The 16,586-nt window shown below is 45.5% G+C and overlaps 2 long non-coding RNA genes across 3 annotated transcripts in view; one reads left to right on the forward strand and one right to left on the reverse strand.

The window, feature by feature from the left end:
- The window catches only part of LOC145505642 (uncharacterized), a 53,848-nt gene that overhangs the window by 30,521 nt on the left and 6,741 nt on the right, over positions 1 to 16,586 (forward strand). The window lies entirely within an intron of this gene.
- The window catches only part of LOC145505624 (uncharacterized), a 54,081-nt gene continuing 47,484 nt past the window's right edge, over positions 9,990 to 16,586 (reverse strand). The window contains exons 3-4 of one of the 2 annotated variants that reach the window (XR_014053166.1): positions 12,849 to 14,215; positions 9,990 to 11,160 (exon numbers count right to left, since the gene is read on the reverse strand). This is a non-coding gene — a long non-coding RNA (uncharacterized LOC145505624). Of the gene's footprint in view, positions 11,161 to 12,848; positions 14,216 to 16,586 lie in introns of those variants that run through there. The other variant, XR_014053163.1, reaches the window with a different exon arrangement.

Genomic DNA, 16,586 nt, shown 5'->3' on the forward strand with positions numbered 1-16,586 from the left:
TTCAACCGCAGGGAACAGAACCTTAGCCGTGGCCCTGGGCGAACTCAGGAGCGGGTCGGCCCAGGTGAACCTTGAGATGCTTCGGGCAGCAGACACCTTGACGGCAGCCTCAAGACAGCCCAGCTACGCTGCTACCCTTTCCTGACCCTTAGAAACTGTGACATAACAACACGTGTGTGCTATTTTAGCTACTAAGTTTTGGCGTCATTTGCTTTACAGTAATTGATAACTGGGGCTCCGCAGGTGGTTCAGTGGTAAAGAATCCGCCCGCCAACGCAGGAGACATGGGTTCGATCCCCTGGTGAAGGAGCTGGCAACCCACTCACTCCAGTATCCTTCTATTCTTTCTCCCCGTTTATTATCTTTATTTCTGAGTGTAAGAGAGGGTCCCAGTCATGTCTGGCTCATATTCATGCCCACTCCAATATTCTTGCCTAGAAAACCCCACGGACAGAGGAGCCTGGCGGACTACAGTCCATGGGTTCAAAAAAGAGTCGGACACGGCTTAGCAACTAAGCAACTGCAACAATAAGTAAACAATAAATAACTGAAACAAGATTTCTTAGATGTCAGTCATGCATCACCCTGACAGCACTTTGTACGTTTCTCGATACGCTGTGATAGACTCAACAATGCTTCTCCCTACAAAGTTGTCTACTTGTTAATCCCAGGAACTTGTGAATATGGTATGTTATATGGCAAAAGGAACTTTTCAGATGTGATTAAATTAAGGATCTTGAGATTGGAACATGATCCTAGAATTTCCAGGTAGAACCAGTGTAATCACAAAGGTCCTTAAAAAAGACAAGAGAGCCAGACAGGAGGGTCGAAGTCAGAAAAGGAGACGTGAGGCCAGAGGGAGCGGTCAGAGCGCCGGGGGAGGGGATGCGGCCGGGGAGGCGGGGCCCCGCCCCGGGGAGAGGCCCGCAGGCTGCTTTTCTCCAGAGCCTCCACCTATGTCCATCTCTTCGGCCCCAAGCCCTGTTTTGGATTTCTAAACTTCAAAACTGCAAGGGTTTTTTGTTTTTTTTTTTTTCTGCCAGTTATTAAAGTGAAAGTCGCTCAGTCTTTGTGACCCCATGGACTATACAGTCCATGGAATTCTCCAGGCCAGAATCCTGGGGTGGGTAGCCTTTCCCTTCTCCAGGGGATCTTCCCAACCCAGGGATTGAACCCAGGTCTCCCGCACTGTGGGAGGATTCTTTACCAACTGAGCCACAAAGGAAGCCCTCCAGTCATGAAGTCTGCGATAATTTTTTACAGAAGCAGTAGGAAACTACACATATGTATGTACTCTGTCCTATCATATTCATTAAATCAGCTCACTTTCTGTACATGGAAACATTTATTCTGAAGAAGACTTGCGCGGGGAGTTTTGGGCGCTGGTTGAGGCTCCGACTCCGTGCCCCAACACACAACATATATCATTACAGTGAACCCACTTCTGATGGAATGTGAAGGCTTACACATGGTAGTGTACACGTGTGCCTCCTAACTCTCAGTTAGTCTCACACCCCCTGCCTCACACTCCCCTTCTCTGCGTCTGCATCTCGGGTCCCCTCCTGCGAACATGGCCTGGACCACTCACAACAGACAGTGAGTGGGAGCCTGCTGTGCGGTGCAGGGAGCTCGGCTCGGGGCTCCGTGATGACCCAGGGGCGGGACGGGGCTTAGGGGAGGGAGACTCAGGAGGGAAGAGGTATATGTAGACATATAGCTGATTCACTTCATTGTACCGAAGAAACTAATACCGCATTGTAACGCAATTTTCCTCCGATTTAAAAAAATGTATAGGTTTACACCATGCCACCTAAGATCACCGTGTATAACAAGGCATGTGAGGGTGACGCTTCGGGAACCAGTGTTGTAGAAGGAGAGGTGCCATGTCATGCCTTTCAGAACTCAAACCTGTGAGCAGAATAAGAATCTGTTTGCTCAAGTTCTGTGTGGCTGTGAGTGCAATAGAGTTGGAAGTGATCACAAACAGCTACAAATACCAGATGAATTTGCTGGTTTAATTAGGCTTCTCAGAGTTGGAGAAGACCTCACTGGGTGCCAATCTGCTGCCTACGTGTGAGACTTCCCCTTAAAAAGCACAGTTTTTTGCTTTCATTATGAAAATGACTAGGCTAGAATGTGCTTTGCTCTGAGAGGCCCTTACAGAGGGAATGGTGGACTACTTCACACCATGACCCACGGGTGAGTAAAATAAACCCACCAGGGGCTTCCCTGCTGGTGCTGTGGTGAGGAATCCACTTGCCAGCGCCGGAGACTCGGCTTTGATCCCCGGTCTGGGACGATTCCACATGCGGCAGAGCAGCTAAGTGTGTGCACCGCAGCCACTGTGCCTGTGCCCTAGAGCCGGGAACCACAGCGCCTGCGCCCCGCACTCTGGAGCCTGTGCCCCACAACAAGAGACGACCCTGCAGTGAGAAGCCCAAGCACCAGGACTAGCAGCCCCCGCTCTCCGCAAGCAGAGAAAAGCCCAAGCAGCAATGAGGACCCAGCACAGCCAGGAATAAACAATAAATAAATAGAAGTTTTATAAAAATAAGGATAATAAACCCATCAGGACTGGTGGTTTTGGCAGTAGGCCAGTGGTTTCTAACATGGGGTGATTTTGTTCCCCAGGGAATCCTGGCAATGTTGGGATACTTCTGGTCGTCACCACCCGGTACGGCTATTGTTATCTAGCAAGCAGAATCCAAGGAGGCTGCAAAAGATCCTTCAAGGCCCAGGACACATCCCCGCATGCACAAATGCTCAAACAGTGTCATCAGTGCTAAAGATTAGAACTTCTGTGGTAAACAGTGAACATGCTAGATAGATTAAATTGTTAAAAGCTTTGGGAAGTGCAGGATCAGACAAACTGGTTTCCTGGTATTACTGTCAACTGCCCTTTGGAAGCATATGGGATTCAATATAAACAGCCTAGTCAAGGCATCAGGAGCGGGAGAGTACATCGAAGGAGAAAACAATTGACAGGGATATTATCACAGGGTGACTTTTCTGCAGTGTGGCATACCATACCATCCCTTTGTTGTTGTTGTTTAGTGACTAAATCATGTCTGACTCTTTGCGGCCCTAGGGACTACAGCCCGCCAGGCTCCTCTGTCCATGGGAGTCTCCAGGCAAAAATACTGAAGCGGGTTGCCATATCCTTCTCCAGGGAGTCTTCCCGACCCAAGGATTGGACGTGTGTCTCCTGCATTGGCAGGCAGATTCTTTACCACTGAGTCACAGGGGAAGCCCATTTCATGTCCTACCACCCAGGAAATTGTTCTCTTCACACTAAAAGCAGGGGGATAGCGGTGTGCAAGGTTAAAGGGAGTGTTATATTTACTGTGCCCTCCCTACCCTTATCCATCGTAGCGCAAAGTCAGAGAGACGGATAGCAAAGGGATGCTCCAAGCACAGAGAGCACCGTGTGGAAAGAGCCACTTGTGAAGGCCACCACTTAATGTGGGCGAATGTGTGTCTCGTTTTGTAAGAAAAAGACAAACCCTCTCCCAGAGTGGCTGTGCCGTCCTGCATTCTCACAGGCAGCGAACGAGCGCTCCTGTCGCGTCACACCCTCTCCAGCATGAGGTGGGGTCCGTGCTCTGGACGCCAGCCGTTCTCACAGTTGTGGTGGTATCTCCTTGTTTTAATTTGCATTTCTCCGATGATGTGATGCTGAGTCATCGTTTCATACACTTATTTGCCACCTGTATAGGTTCTTTGATGGGATGTTAAGATCTTCATTCTATTTTTGACCAGGATGGTTTTCTTTTTCCTTACTGAGTTTTAAGATTTCATTGTACATGTTGGATAAGCCCTGTATCAGATGGGTCTTTTTCTCCTGCTGGGGCTTCTTCTCTCTTTCTCTTGACATTGTCTTTCCTGGAGAACCAGTTTTTAATTCAGTGAAGTTCAGTTTATCACGTATTTCTTTCACGAAGCATGTCTTTGGTGTTGTTTGGAAAAATGTATCACCATATTCAAGGTCATCTAGGTTTTCTCCTATGTTACCCTGCAGGAGTTTTGCAGTTTTGTATTTTGCATTTAGGTCTACTATCAATTTTAATTTTTGTGAAGAGTATAATGTGTGTGCCTAGGTCATTTTTTTGTTTTGCTTTGTTTTGTTTTGGGGTCTTTTCATGCCCTGGAGAAGGAAATGGCAACCCACTCCAGTACTCTTGCCTGGAGAATCCCAGGGACAGGGGAGCCTGGTGGGCTGCCGTCTATGGGGTCGCACAGAGTCGGACGCGACTGACGCGACTTAGCAGCAGCAGCAGCATATAAATGCTTATTTGTTTCAGCATCATTGAAAAACTATCTCTGCTTCATTGTATTGCCTTTGCTACTCAAAGATCAGTTGAATACATTTATGTGGGTCTATTATAAAACTTTGTATTCTTTTCCACTATTTGTCCAATTTTTCACCAAGACCACACTCCCTTGATTATTGTATCTTAGTAATTAGGTCTTGAATCAGGTAATGCGAGTCCTTCAACTTTGTTCTTCTCCTTCAATATTGTGTTGAATATTCTGGATACTTCGCCTTTTATGTTAGACTGACCCTACCTGGATAATCCCAGATAATCTCCAACTGTTAAGATTCAGAACCTTAAAATCTGCCAAGTTTTTTTTTTTTTTTTTTTTGCCATGTAGCATGACTGTTATGAAATTCACAGGGATGAGGATGTAGGCATCCTAGCCGTCATTCTGCCCACACAGACAGTGATATTGAAGTTTCATAACCTGATAGATGGTGAGTTTTCAGGGGCCCATACTGATACCATCACCACTGACATGCACAAGAAGTCTCTTGCTGCTAGATGGTCCCAACTAACTACCCCACATCCTCACACCCATGCGTGCAGTATTGTTGTTATTTAGTCGCTAAGTGATGTCTGGCTCTTTGTGACCCCATGGACTGCAGCATGCCAGGCTCCTCTATTCTCTTCTATCTCCTGGAGTTTGCTCAAATTCATGCCCATTGAGTCAATGATGCTATCTAACCATCTCATCCTCTGCCACCCTCTTCTCCTGTTCGTTTCCTCTTTCCTAGCGTCAGACTCTTCAAATGAGCTGACTTTTTGCATTCAGCTTACAAGTCTTTCCAATGCATATTCACAGTTGATTTCCTTTAGGATTGACTGGTTTGATCTCCTTGCACTCCAAGCGACTCTCAAGAGTCTTCTCCCGCATCACAATTCGAAAGCATCAATTCTTTGGTGCTCAGCCTTCTTTCTGGTCCAACTCTTACATCTGTACATGACTGCTGGTAAAACTGTAGCTTTGACTATACTCTGTTGGCAAAATGATGTCTCTACTTTTTGATGTGCTGTCTAGGTTTGTCATAGCTTTCCTTCCAAGGAGCAAATGTCTTTTACTTTCATGGCTGCCGTCACCATCTGCAGTGGTTTTGGAGCCCCCCAAAATAAAATTTGTTATTACATTCAGTATTGTCTTACTACTTGCGCTCAGGTAGTAACTCCCATGAACTGATCCTGTAGGGATTTTCACATGGGATTTGAAAAGGTCTTAGACTTACCCTGGTTCGATTCCTAGGTTGAGAAGATTGCCTGGAGAAGGGATAGGCTACCCACTCCAGCATTCTTGGGATTCCCTGTGGCTCAGCTGGTGAAGAATCTGCCTGCAATGCAGGAGACCTGTGTTCAATCCCTGGGTTGGGAAGATCCCCTGGTGAAGAGGAAAGCTACCCACTCAAGTATTGTGGCCTGGAGAATTCCATGGACTGGATAGTTCATGGGGTCACAAAGAGTTGGACATGACTGAGCGACTTGCACTCACTAGATTTACCCACTGCCAATGTCAAAAAGCAGTTTTTGCCATTTTCCATATGGTCTGTATATATCTTATTTATTGTTACTTGTCTTTCAATAGAAAAGGCTCAGACATTCTCAATCAATCCTTACTCTTCAAGTAAAAGAATCTCCTTAAGTATTAGTGCAAATAATCCGTGCAAATGTATGGCATATACATAACTTGTACTCTTTTCCCATGCCCAAGGTAGACATTGTTAATTGTTTGTGGCACTCTTTCCCAGAGAACTAGCTATCAGCCTCAGAACTTATCCTAAGATAGATCTAGGAAGCTACTATCAATGAAGCAATGGCAGCAGGGTTTTCATGCTGGCAACTCACAGAGAGCTGCTCAGTAAACAAGACCATGTGTGTTGGTCTATCTTTTCCTACTTTTATGTGTTGGCTTTTTTTTTTTATGTTAAACTTCATAGATTGCATGCTAGACTTGCTGATGAGATTTTTTTTTTTTTTTACATTTTACAGGGAAAAATACTTCTTGGAAACAACCCAGCAGGATAACAACTAAAGCTCCTGTATCATTTTCTGTATTTTTTTGGAGAGGGGACTCTGCTGGGGGTTAGCTGCTGTGCACGCAGGCTTTTCTGTAGCTGTGGCGAGCAGGGGCTGCTCCTGGTCGTGGAGAGCAGCCTTCTCCTTGCAGCGGCTTCTTGTTACGGAGCACCAGCTCTACGTGCATGGGCTCAGTGGTTGCAGCTCAGGCTCTGGAGTGTGGACCACGGAGTTGTGACGCACGGGCTTGGTTGCTCCGCGGCATGTGGGATCTTCTTGAGCCAGTATCAAACCAGGGTTCCCTGCATGAGCAGGTGGGTTCTTAACCACTAAACCGCAAGGCAAGTCCCATTTTCTGTCCTTCAGTTTCTCAATCAGACATCTAGATGCTGAGTTCAGAGAGGCCTTAATTCAGTGACAGAATCTGGAGCTGGTCATGTCTGAGCTTGGCAGCATACAAACTTCTCTTTGCAACAGTAGGTTGTCTTTGCAAAATTTTTCAGGAACATTTGGAATGGCTCTAAATTTTATATAATAAAGCTCTATTATGAAATATCTGGTTATATTATGAGGCTGGCTCTTCTGCCAGTTAAATCATATTCTCTGTACTCTATTACAGTGAAATATTGTGGTATGGCTCTCTAACTTCGTGTAGAGATTGCAAACAGTTGCTATATTTCTTGCACCTCCAGCAACTGTTTATTATACATCCCTTGGGACATTGCATTTACATCAATGTTTGTAGCTTTTAAAATCTCAAGATGGAGATCTTATATATAAAGGGATAGCAATGTTCTTTGGGGACGGAGAAGGCAGTGGCACCCCACTCCAGTACTCTTGCCTGGAAAATCCCATGGACGGAGAAGCCTGGTAGGCTATAGTCCATGGGGTCGCTAAGAGTCGGACACGACTGAGCGACTTCACTTTCACTTTTCCCTTTCATGCACTGGAGAAGGAAATGGCAACCCACTCCAGTATTCTTGCCTGGAGAATCCCAGGGACGGCAGAGCCTGATGGGCTGCCGTCTATGGGGTCGCACAGAGTCGGACACGACTGAAGCGACTTAGCAGTAGCAGCAGCAGTAAGCTATACAAGTTAGCCCTTTACAGATCACATGTTATTGTTAGTTGCTAAGTTATATCTGATTCTTTTGCAATCCATGGACTGTAGCCCTCCAGGATCCTCTGGCGATGGGATTTCCCAGATGAGAATATTGGAGTGGGTTGCGATTTCCTCCTCCAGGGGTTCTTCCCAACCCAGGGACTGAACCCACGTCTCCTGCATTGGCAGGCAGGTTCTTGACCGCTGAGCCACCAGGGAAGCCCAATGGACTACCTAATATTGTTGAAAAGATTCATTCAGGTAGGATTCATTAATCTAAACTCACAACAGATGAAGACCACAGAGAGAAGGGGGTTGTCAGATAGCAGAAGTAGCTTAGCTTGGTGGTAGTGGTGGTGGTTTAGTTGCTCAGTCGGGTCCGACTCTTATGACCCCATGGACAGTACCTCACCAGGCTTCTCTGTTCATGGGATTCTCCAGGCAAGAATACTGGAGTGGGTTGCCATTTCTTTCTCCAGGGTATCTTCCCAACCCAGGAATCGAACCCAGGTCTCCTGCATTGCAGGCAGATTCTTTACCAACTGAGCTATGAGGGAAGCAAACAAACCAGCCGACAAAACCCTGGCAACTCTGTGTTCCACCAGCGAAAAGAATGCTTTAGATATAAAATGTATTAAAACCAACTACCCCGGGCTGTCCTCTCTCCTGTCGGTATTTTGTAAGGTGACGCCATAGTCTACCATCAGTGGGTCATTAAGCAACCCTCTTGTAAGCCAGCGTGAGTTTGAGGACCACTGAGCATGGTAAATTTGCCCTTCTGCACCAGAATTAAATGAATACCGACACTAAATAACACTGCAGTGATCTTCCTAGATCTCTGCTGGGGTAGTTAATAGCCCGTGGAATGCCTCATTTCCTCCCTGACATGGTGTGCTCTGAACAACAGCGACCCATTTGGAGGGCTGTGCAAAACAAAACAGACACAGGCTAGTTCAACACTTAACAGTAAATTGTTGGTCTTCTTTTTTTTTCAGTTTATCACTGTCAGTGTTTTTAATGGTTACTCCTTTATGCAAAAGGAGTCACAGATCTGCTCAATTTACAAATGTAGCACACAAGACTCACCGCTAGAGGTTTAAACACAGCAATCCTTTTTAAAAACATATTTTTCATTTATTTGTGACATGAGTTGTTTTTGAAATTTGTGAGTAGGTTGCCAACACGGATATTGAGATTTTATATGGCAATACAGATTCTTTTGGAAAGAAGTTTGGCAACGCTAGACTTGAATTTTGTAAGGAGTCTGTAGAGAAGACAGCTTCAGTTTCTCCAGTTCTTCATAGACCCAAAGCTTCTGCTTCCTAGGGATGGATGTGTGTGTTAGTTTCTCAATCGTGTCTGACTCTTTGCGACCCCATGAACGGCAGCCCACCAGGCTCCTCTGTCCATGGGATTGCAAGAATACCATACTAGAGTGGGGTGCCATTTCCTTCTCCAGGGGATCTTCCCAACCCAGGCATTCAACCCGGGGCTCCCACATTGCAGTACCCAATCCAATTAATGTCTTTTATACCTTCTTGTTGTCTCTACCCAGCCTAAGCCCTTGCTACTCAGTGTGGTCCATGGATGAGCAGCATCAGCATCACTCGGGAGCTTATTAGACACGCAGCATCCCAGACCGCATGCGCTTAACCAGATCCTTGGGTGAACCGAGTGCCTTTTAGAGACTCGGATGGAAGCCATAGGTTGTTTCCTTCTGAGGGTTTCTTTGGCTTCCTCTGCCTCTGGTGTTTATTTCAGTCTCGCCCCCACCTTCCTCCTCCGTTTCCTTTGTTCTCTGAATTTAACACTTGCGCTGATACACTCTGTTCTGCTCCGGTCTCCCCTCACTCTCTGCGGACATTCAGAGGACGGACACTGATATCCGAGCAGGTCCAAACACTCTCATCTCTACATTAAGCGTGCGAGTCAAGTGAGCACAGTTGGGACCTCCCAGGCGGTCCTGTGGTTAAGAATCCGCCTGCCAGTGCTGGGCACGCGGGTTCAAGCCTGGTCTGGGAGGGTCCCGTGTGCCACTAAGCCCATGCGCCACGATTGAGCCCACGCGCCTGGAACCTGGTGCTCCCGGCCAGAGAAGCCCCCACAGCGAGAGGCTCTCACACCAGAACCGCTAGAGAAGGCCAGTGCAACCAAAGATAAATACATTATAAAAGCAAAATTAAATGAACAGCTTTTCCTATATAGAATTGCAGGGTATCTGGCTTGAAGTGGACGTTACGGAGGTCACGAAGTCACAGACTTCCTAGGGTCAGCTGACTATGTCCCTATCCTAACCCTGGAAGCTGTTGTGTGATCTTACATGGAAAATAAAAGGGTCTTTGCTGATGTAATTATCAAATCTAGGTAGCTAGATGATTGACAGATAGATATTGACAGATAAAAAGAGCACACGCATGCTCAGTGGCTCAGGCATGTCTGACTCTCTTATACCCCATGGGCTGTAGCCCACCAGGCTCCTCTGCCGGAGTCCTGCTCCAGCTGGTCCAGGGTTCCCTCAGGATGGACGGCGTCTGCGATGCGAATGAGAAGACACAGCGAGTCTCGGTGTTTCCAAGTGTCTCCTGACTTTATTGTTTTCAAGACAGCTTTTATATTTTTAGTGGTACATAGAAACAAATGTAACGTGTAGAGTCATACCAAATCAGCTTAATGGGTCAGCAGTTTTGACCCTTGTGGACACCGTTTGCATATCTTAGTTACAAAAAGTTTCATTTTGTTTACATCATCTCCTGGCCTGGGGGCCTGCTAACATCTTGTGACTCTTTATTGATAAGGGTTGATCAGCCAGAACACGTTTGTATCAGGCACAGCAGGAAAGAATTCATCAACAGAAAGTTTCAAGGTAAAACCTGTTTTCGGTAATCTATCCTACGCCTTGAGTCTAACGGAAAAGAATGGGGTCCCATAAAGTCATAGAACAGCAAGCTGAAACAATGTAGCGCAAAGGTCAGTTCTTAGCAAAAATCACCAGCTGAATTAACAATTGTCTTACTATTTGTATTAAGGCTAAGGTTTTATTTTTATAATTCTTAAACTATTATATTTTTATTATGTAGGCTAAATATGTTAAGAACAAAAATATAGCAAGTAAATATAGACTAAGTAACAGTTTCATAAAGCAGTATTTCTTATGTTTTCTAATAAGCCCTTTCCTACGAAGGACTCTGTGCCCATTGGGGCTCTCTGTGCTGAGGCTCTTAATGCTGTTTATTGTTAAGGAGCGGTCATGCACATTAGCTCCAAAGGCACAGGTATTTTTATCAAGCAAACTAATATACTAGTAAGAGAAGTTTAAATTAAAATACTCTATATCCTAGATAATCTTATACGGAATTACCGTTCAGGGGCCATGAAGTTTTCAGATTGATCTATTTGAGAAGAGATCAGGAAAGGCCTTCTACCTAAGTCACAGAAAATAAGAAGAGGTTTATTATAGCAAACGTCAGAAAGATAGGTATCATCTTTAAGGTGAGTGCTGAGGCAGCCTTCTGAGAATTCCCTGAGGCTTGAGTTGCTCTTCTCGTCAGGTCTTCTCCTCATGACTCTGTCATGGGTGGGATCTCGTGAGCTGGCTCCCAGCACTCCTCTGTCCATGGGATTCTCCAGGCAAGAATACTGGAGTGGGTTGCCATTTCCTCCTCCAGGGGATCTTCCCGACCCAGGGATCGAACCCGGGTCTTCTGCATTGCAGGCAGGTTCTGAGCCATGTGGGAAGCTGAGAGAGAGAGACATGTTACAGATGTTAGACCTGTTGGATGTGTTAGACATGGAGGATCAGAGGCCCCAAACCCACTGAATAAGGGACTGCATTTTAACAAGTCGCTAAGTGATTCACATACAGATTAAAGCATGAGAAACCCGGCCCTAAACAATTTCAATTAGCAACCTTGCCAGTGTCTTCTTGATCCCATGTTTGTGTTACTGGGACGTGTAAAGCCTCGCTTCTCCTCTGTCTCACCTAAGTCTGTGAGATAATGCTAGCAGGACCACAAATTCCAGGAGACTAAAGACACCCAGATTCTAAATCAGAGGGTGAGGCCCCTCCAACGCCTTATAAGACACTCTGAGAACAAAGGCAGATAATGTGCCAGTGAGCTGTTTGAGGCAAAGAAAGGCAGGGTTGCTAATGCCTTCACTTTGCTTCACCCAGGCAAAGGGTGTTTATTAAAATGTTTACCTGAAAGGGGGTTCCATATGACAATTGAAAGCAACAAAGAGCACAACATTGCTACTGAATATTTGAATATAAAAATTCTCAGCTAGGACTCAAAATAATATCCTATTAAACTATTTTAGAAGAATGGAAATTTACACAAAGTGGACAATTAAAGAAACGCATCTGCCGATCCTAAATTCAGACATGCCAACCCCGCACAGCAGTGCCTGCAATAAAGGGCTTCACTGTCTCCAGCTCTTCCCCAGGCTGGCGCTGCCCGGTTTTCCTGGGTAACAGTGCATCCAATCTAACAGGAGAGAGGAGTGAAGGAGTTCTAGACCATCTGCAGATTTTCATGACAGCAGAAAAGAGGCAACAATGGGTAGATTAGAGTGAATTTGAATTTCCTCCCCAAGGGAAAATTTGGGAGGCATTTTTGAAGTCAAAATATTCACGGTGTATGGAGTAGAACACTTCTATTTTATTCTATCTAGAGACATAAAAGGTAAACCTGAGCAAATATTGGAAGAGATTCAGTACAGAAAAATAAGAGAATTTTAAAAAGGACACCCAACCACTTAGGTAATCCATGGCATGATGGAGACATGGGGGACAATACAAAAATAAAAGGGAGGCTTCCCTGGAGGCTCAGTGGCAAAGAATCCGCTTGCCAAGGCAGGAGACACGGGTTCGATCCTCGATCCAGGAAGATCCACATGCTGCCGTAGAGCAATTAAGCCCATTTGCCACAACCACTGAACCTGTGCTCTAGAGCCTGTGAGCCGCAGCTACTGAAGCCCACCTGTCCTAGAGCCCACGCTCCACAGCAGGAGAAGCCACGGCAATGAGACACCTCACACAGCAGCCGGAGAGGCTGTGCAACTGGAGAAAAGCCCACACAGCAGTGAGGACCCAGCACGGCCAAAAATAAATAAAATTACAAAAGGAGGAAATCTAGTACTTTGTACCTACCATACTTCACATTATCTCATTTATCCTTATAAAAATGGTCACAATGGATAAATATCTGTTTTCTAGAAGAGAAAATTGAGACTCAGAGATTGATCGAGTCACACAAAGAACAGGTTGTGCAGGAAAATAAATAAATAGCACATGTTTCTATAGACATGATTAGTTTATCATTGAGGTATGGAGATAATATCTTTAGCAGAATTCAAGTGTATTTGTGCTATTCAAAACATTTACAAGGGCCCATATATTCTATGTAAGAAATGGTATTGACTTACAACTCAGTGGTAAAGAATCCACTTGCAATGCAGAAGTAGGAGATGTGGGTTCGATCCCTGAGTCAGGAAGATCCCCTGGAGACGGAAATGGCCACCCACTTCAATACTCTTGCCTGGAGAATCTCAGGGACAGAGGAGCTTGGCGGGTGACAGTCCATGGGGTGACGAAGAGTCGGACAGCACTTGGCAACTAAATAACACAAAATGAATAACAGGGTTATTTCAGAGGGTTTTCAATTCCTCAGGAGCCTGGGAATTAGCATGAATCTGGAAACTTGGAAGTGAAGGGAGCTGCTAAAATTGACAGAAGACAATGATCTATCCCACATAATTAAGTCTCACTCATTTAGTCAGCAACTTGCATGAAATGACCATTTCTGGGCAGCACTGGTAGGCAGTAGGGATGCGAAGGTGATTAAAAGGAAGTCTTCATTCTTGAGGGCTTCTCCTAAGGCCGCAAGGCGGAGGTGATCAGACATAATTCAGTGTGAAAAATGCTGTAGTGGAGGTAAGAAACAGACAGCACACAGACAGGAAGAACAAAAGGAGAATCAATCAGACATCAAGCTTGCTTGCCGTGGGAATTCAAGCAGCCAGAACAATGGAGGTTTATTCCATCTGCAAATAAGGCCAAATACTGTAGAATATAAATGAAAGAACAAGCCAGGGAAAGGGACCAGCGTTCCATATGGAAACAATCATGCCCGTGTCCTATACGTCTCCGGTTCCAGTCTGAACGCTGCAAGTTCTCATCATTATTTGGTTCGCAGCTCCCTTTGGGCATGTAATCATCTTGGCTGTTATATATCAGCAGCTTTCTAATTGGTCTCCTCGTATCCATTCTGGCCCAACTCCAAGGCAGTCATCATGCCAAAGGCTTTTCCTTTGCAATGCAAATTAGATCAAGTCACCTACCCTTCCTCTGCTTTTAAAACTTCAATATCTTCTCATTTCTCTTAGAATATTGTGAGGTGTTTAGCACAAGCTGAAAGCCTGCAAAAGCCCCACCTGGTCTGTAGCCCCATCCGCCCCTCCGTCTTCCATTCTCCAGCTGCAACTCTGTTTCCAGGGCTTGGATCCTGACAGATCCCTCCAGCAGAAGTCTCTGCACTTCTGTTTCTTGGCTGCGAAAGTCTCTATATAGCTGAATCAGCAAGTTGACTTTTTCTCATCGTCTTTCCTGACAGAGAAGTGTGTGTTACTCACCCTTAAAAATAAACTGTTTTTTAATAATAACAAGTGGCAGAGCTGAGGGGCCAAGTCTGTGTTTCTGAAAACACAAAACCGGAGGTTCCATCTTGGCTCTGCCCTTTACCAGCTGTGTAACTTTGAACTGTTTCTTCATGGCTAAAGGCCAATACCCGCTCCTAGAATAATGAAAAAGATCAGATAAATAATACATGTAAAATATTTTTCCATGGTAGTTCTGACTCAGAATTTATTGTCTCAGTGAACATTTTTTTCCCCTTCACCGTACTCTCTTCTCTTAATTTTTTTCCCCTGCGTCTGTTAATGTTTGCAGTTTTTCTATGACATGTCTGATGCTGCTAGTTAGTTGCTCAGCCATGTTTTGCAGCCCCATGGACTGTAGCCCTCCAGACTCCTCTGTTTGCGGAATTCGCCAGGCAAGAATACTGGAGTGGGTTGCCATTTCCTTCTCCAGGGGATCTTCCCAAATCAGGGATCACACCCGCGTCTCCTGTGTCTCCTGCGTTGCAGGCAGTTTTTTTTTTATCACTGAGCCACCAGGGGAGTTTGACGATGAGGCCGGGTGAATCTAATTTTATGCACCTGCTTGTTCTCAGAGTGAGATGTTGGTTTAAGGACTCATGTCCTGTTTTAATTCTAGGGGAAAAATGTCAGTTTTTTTTTTTTTAAATGTATTGTTTCTTTACAACTCTCTCCATTTTTTTTTTGAATTCTATTATTCATGTTGAGAAAATGTTCTCCGTGGAACACTGCCCTGTTTAGAAGAGCGGGTTAACATTTTCTAAACGTCTAAGTAGTAACTATGTCAGAGGCTCTGTCAACTATGTCCGCCCTGCTGTTCAGCGTGCAATCCGCCATAGACAACAGGCAGACGGTGGGGGTGGCGCGTTCCGGTGAAACTGGAGGCTGGATTTCACCGAAGACTGCAGTCTGCCGACCCTTGACTTTGAGCACACTCTTCTGCGTTATGTGGTTCCAGTCTTTCTTTGCCTTTGAGCTGCTTCACAACTCGACATCCAGTCCAGCTGGTGCTAGTGCTCAAGAATCCACCTGCCAATGGAGGAGACCCAAGAGACCCAGGTTCGATGCCTGAGTCAGGAAGATCCCCTGGAGGAGGGCATGACAACCCGCTCCAGTATTCTTGCCTGGGAAATCCCAAGGACAGAGGAGCCTGGTAGGCTAGTCCACGGGGTCCCAGAGTCGGCCCTTGCTGAGTGGCTGAGCACACAGCAACTCTACAAACTGTGAGTAACAGTGATGGGAAAGAATTCCTGTGCCTGGTGTATTGATTTGATATGATTTCAAATCTACTACGTTGTTTCAATCCAGTTATTTATGACAAAGACAACACAAAATCAGCCAAATAAGAAGCTGCTCTTTGAGGTCAAGTTGATTTCAGAATGAGAGGAGTTTTGCAGGATGGTTGACAAGTAGCCCAGTCGCTGGAGGCGTCTGGACAAGGGCAGGTGGAGGCGCAGCTGTGGAACGGTAACAGACTGTGCATACGGGGACTTGTGAGGAGTGTCTGGGAGGGCGCATCTTGGCAAAAATCACCCTTGGCGTGGCCCTGGGGCGATCCGAGACACTTCTCCTGTGTTGGCGGGGTCACTCTTGGCAGGTGGTGACGTTAGACTGAGCAGCAGCTTCAGGAAGAGAAAGGACCTCTGCACCTGCCTCAGGGAGGAGTCCTCATAGACAGCGGCTTTGCAATGGTTCCTGGAGTGATAACCCCCAGAGCAGCCCGCTCTGCAGGCCGGCATGGCGGCGCCTGGTTGCCTAGCAACCAAGATCTAACAACAAGGGACCTTCCTTTCTGCACCGGCAGCTGCGACTCAGCTCTCGGGTAGTCAAACCCTCTGTCCCTGTACCAACTCCTGCAAAGGTGCGCCTCGAGCTAAATCTGGACTCTCTTCCTTTCATCTCCCCTTGCCTGAACCAACAAGGCGATCAATCTATCATTTGTTTGGAGTATGCTCTTTCTCTGTTGGCTTATTAAGATACTTTATCTGCTATTAGCCTGTAAAATTCTTATGACTCTTGCTGTGAACTTATGTTAAATAAGCTGTTGGCAAAGACAAACTCAGTCTCTGAGCATAATTGGCCATCCCTGAAACAGAGCATCCACAGATATGAGAAAGTCTGACCCATGGAGGTTCGATTCACTCAAGAATGAACCTCAAATCTGCTTGCAAAAAAACCTCTTTTACATTGTCTATTTGTAAATTAATCTCAACATTCCTTTAACTCAGTATAAATTTATCCTTCTTTGACTTCTTCAAAACAGTTGTAACATCTTACAGATTTCCTCATTAATAATGAGCTAAATTCCGTCTTTAACTTGTGTTCATTTTGGATCTGTATGAAAATCATGATTTCATCTTTAAAACAAAATATCCTTTAACATACATATGTTGGAACCTCTCAGTCTTCATGGCACCTTACTGGCCTTTCATAATTTTCTTCTGTATTATAGACTCTTAATATTATACTGGCCAAACTCTTTTAACAATGTCTGTTCTATATTTCAGC

The sequence above is a fragment of the Giraffa tippelskirchi genome, chromosome 1, assembly GCF_054371585.1.
Source record: "Giraffa tippelskirchi isolate mGirTip1 chromosome 1, T2T-mGirTip1v1.2.pri, whole genome shotgun sequence".
In the NCBI taxonomy this organism is placed as follows: Eukaryota; Metazoa; Chordata; class Mammalia; order Artiodactyla; family Giraffidae; genus Giraffa; species Giraffa tippelskirchi.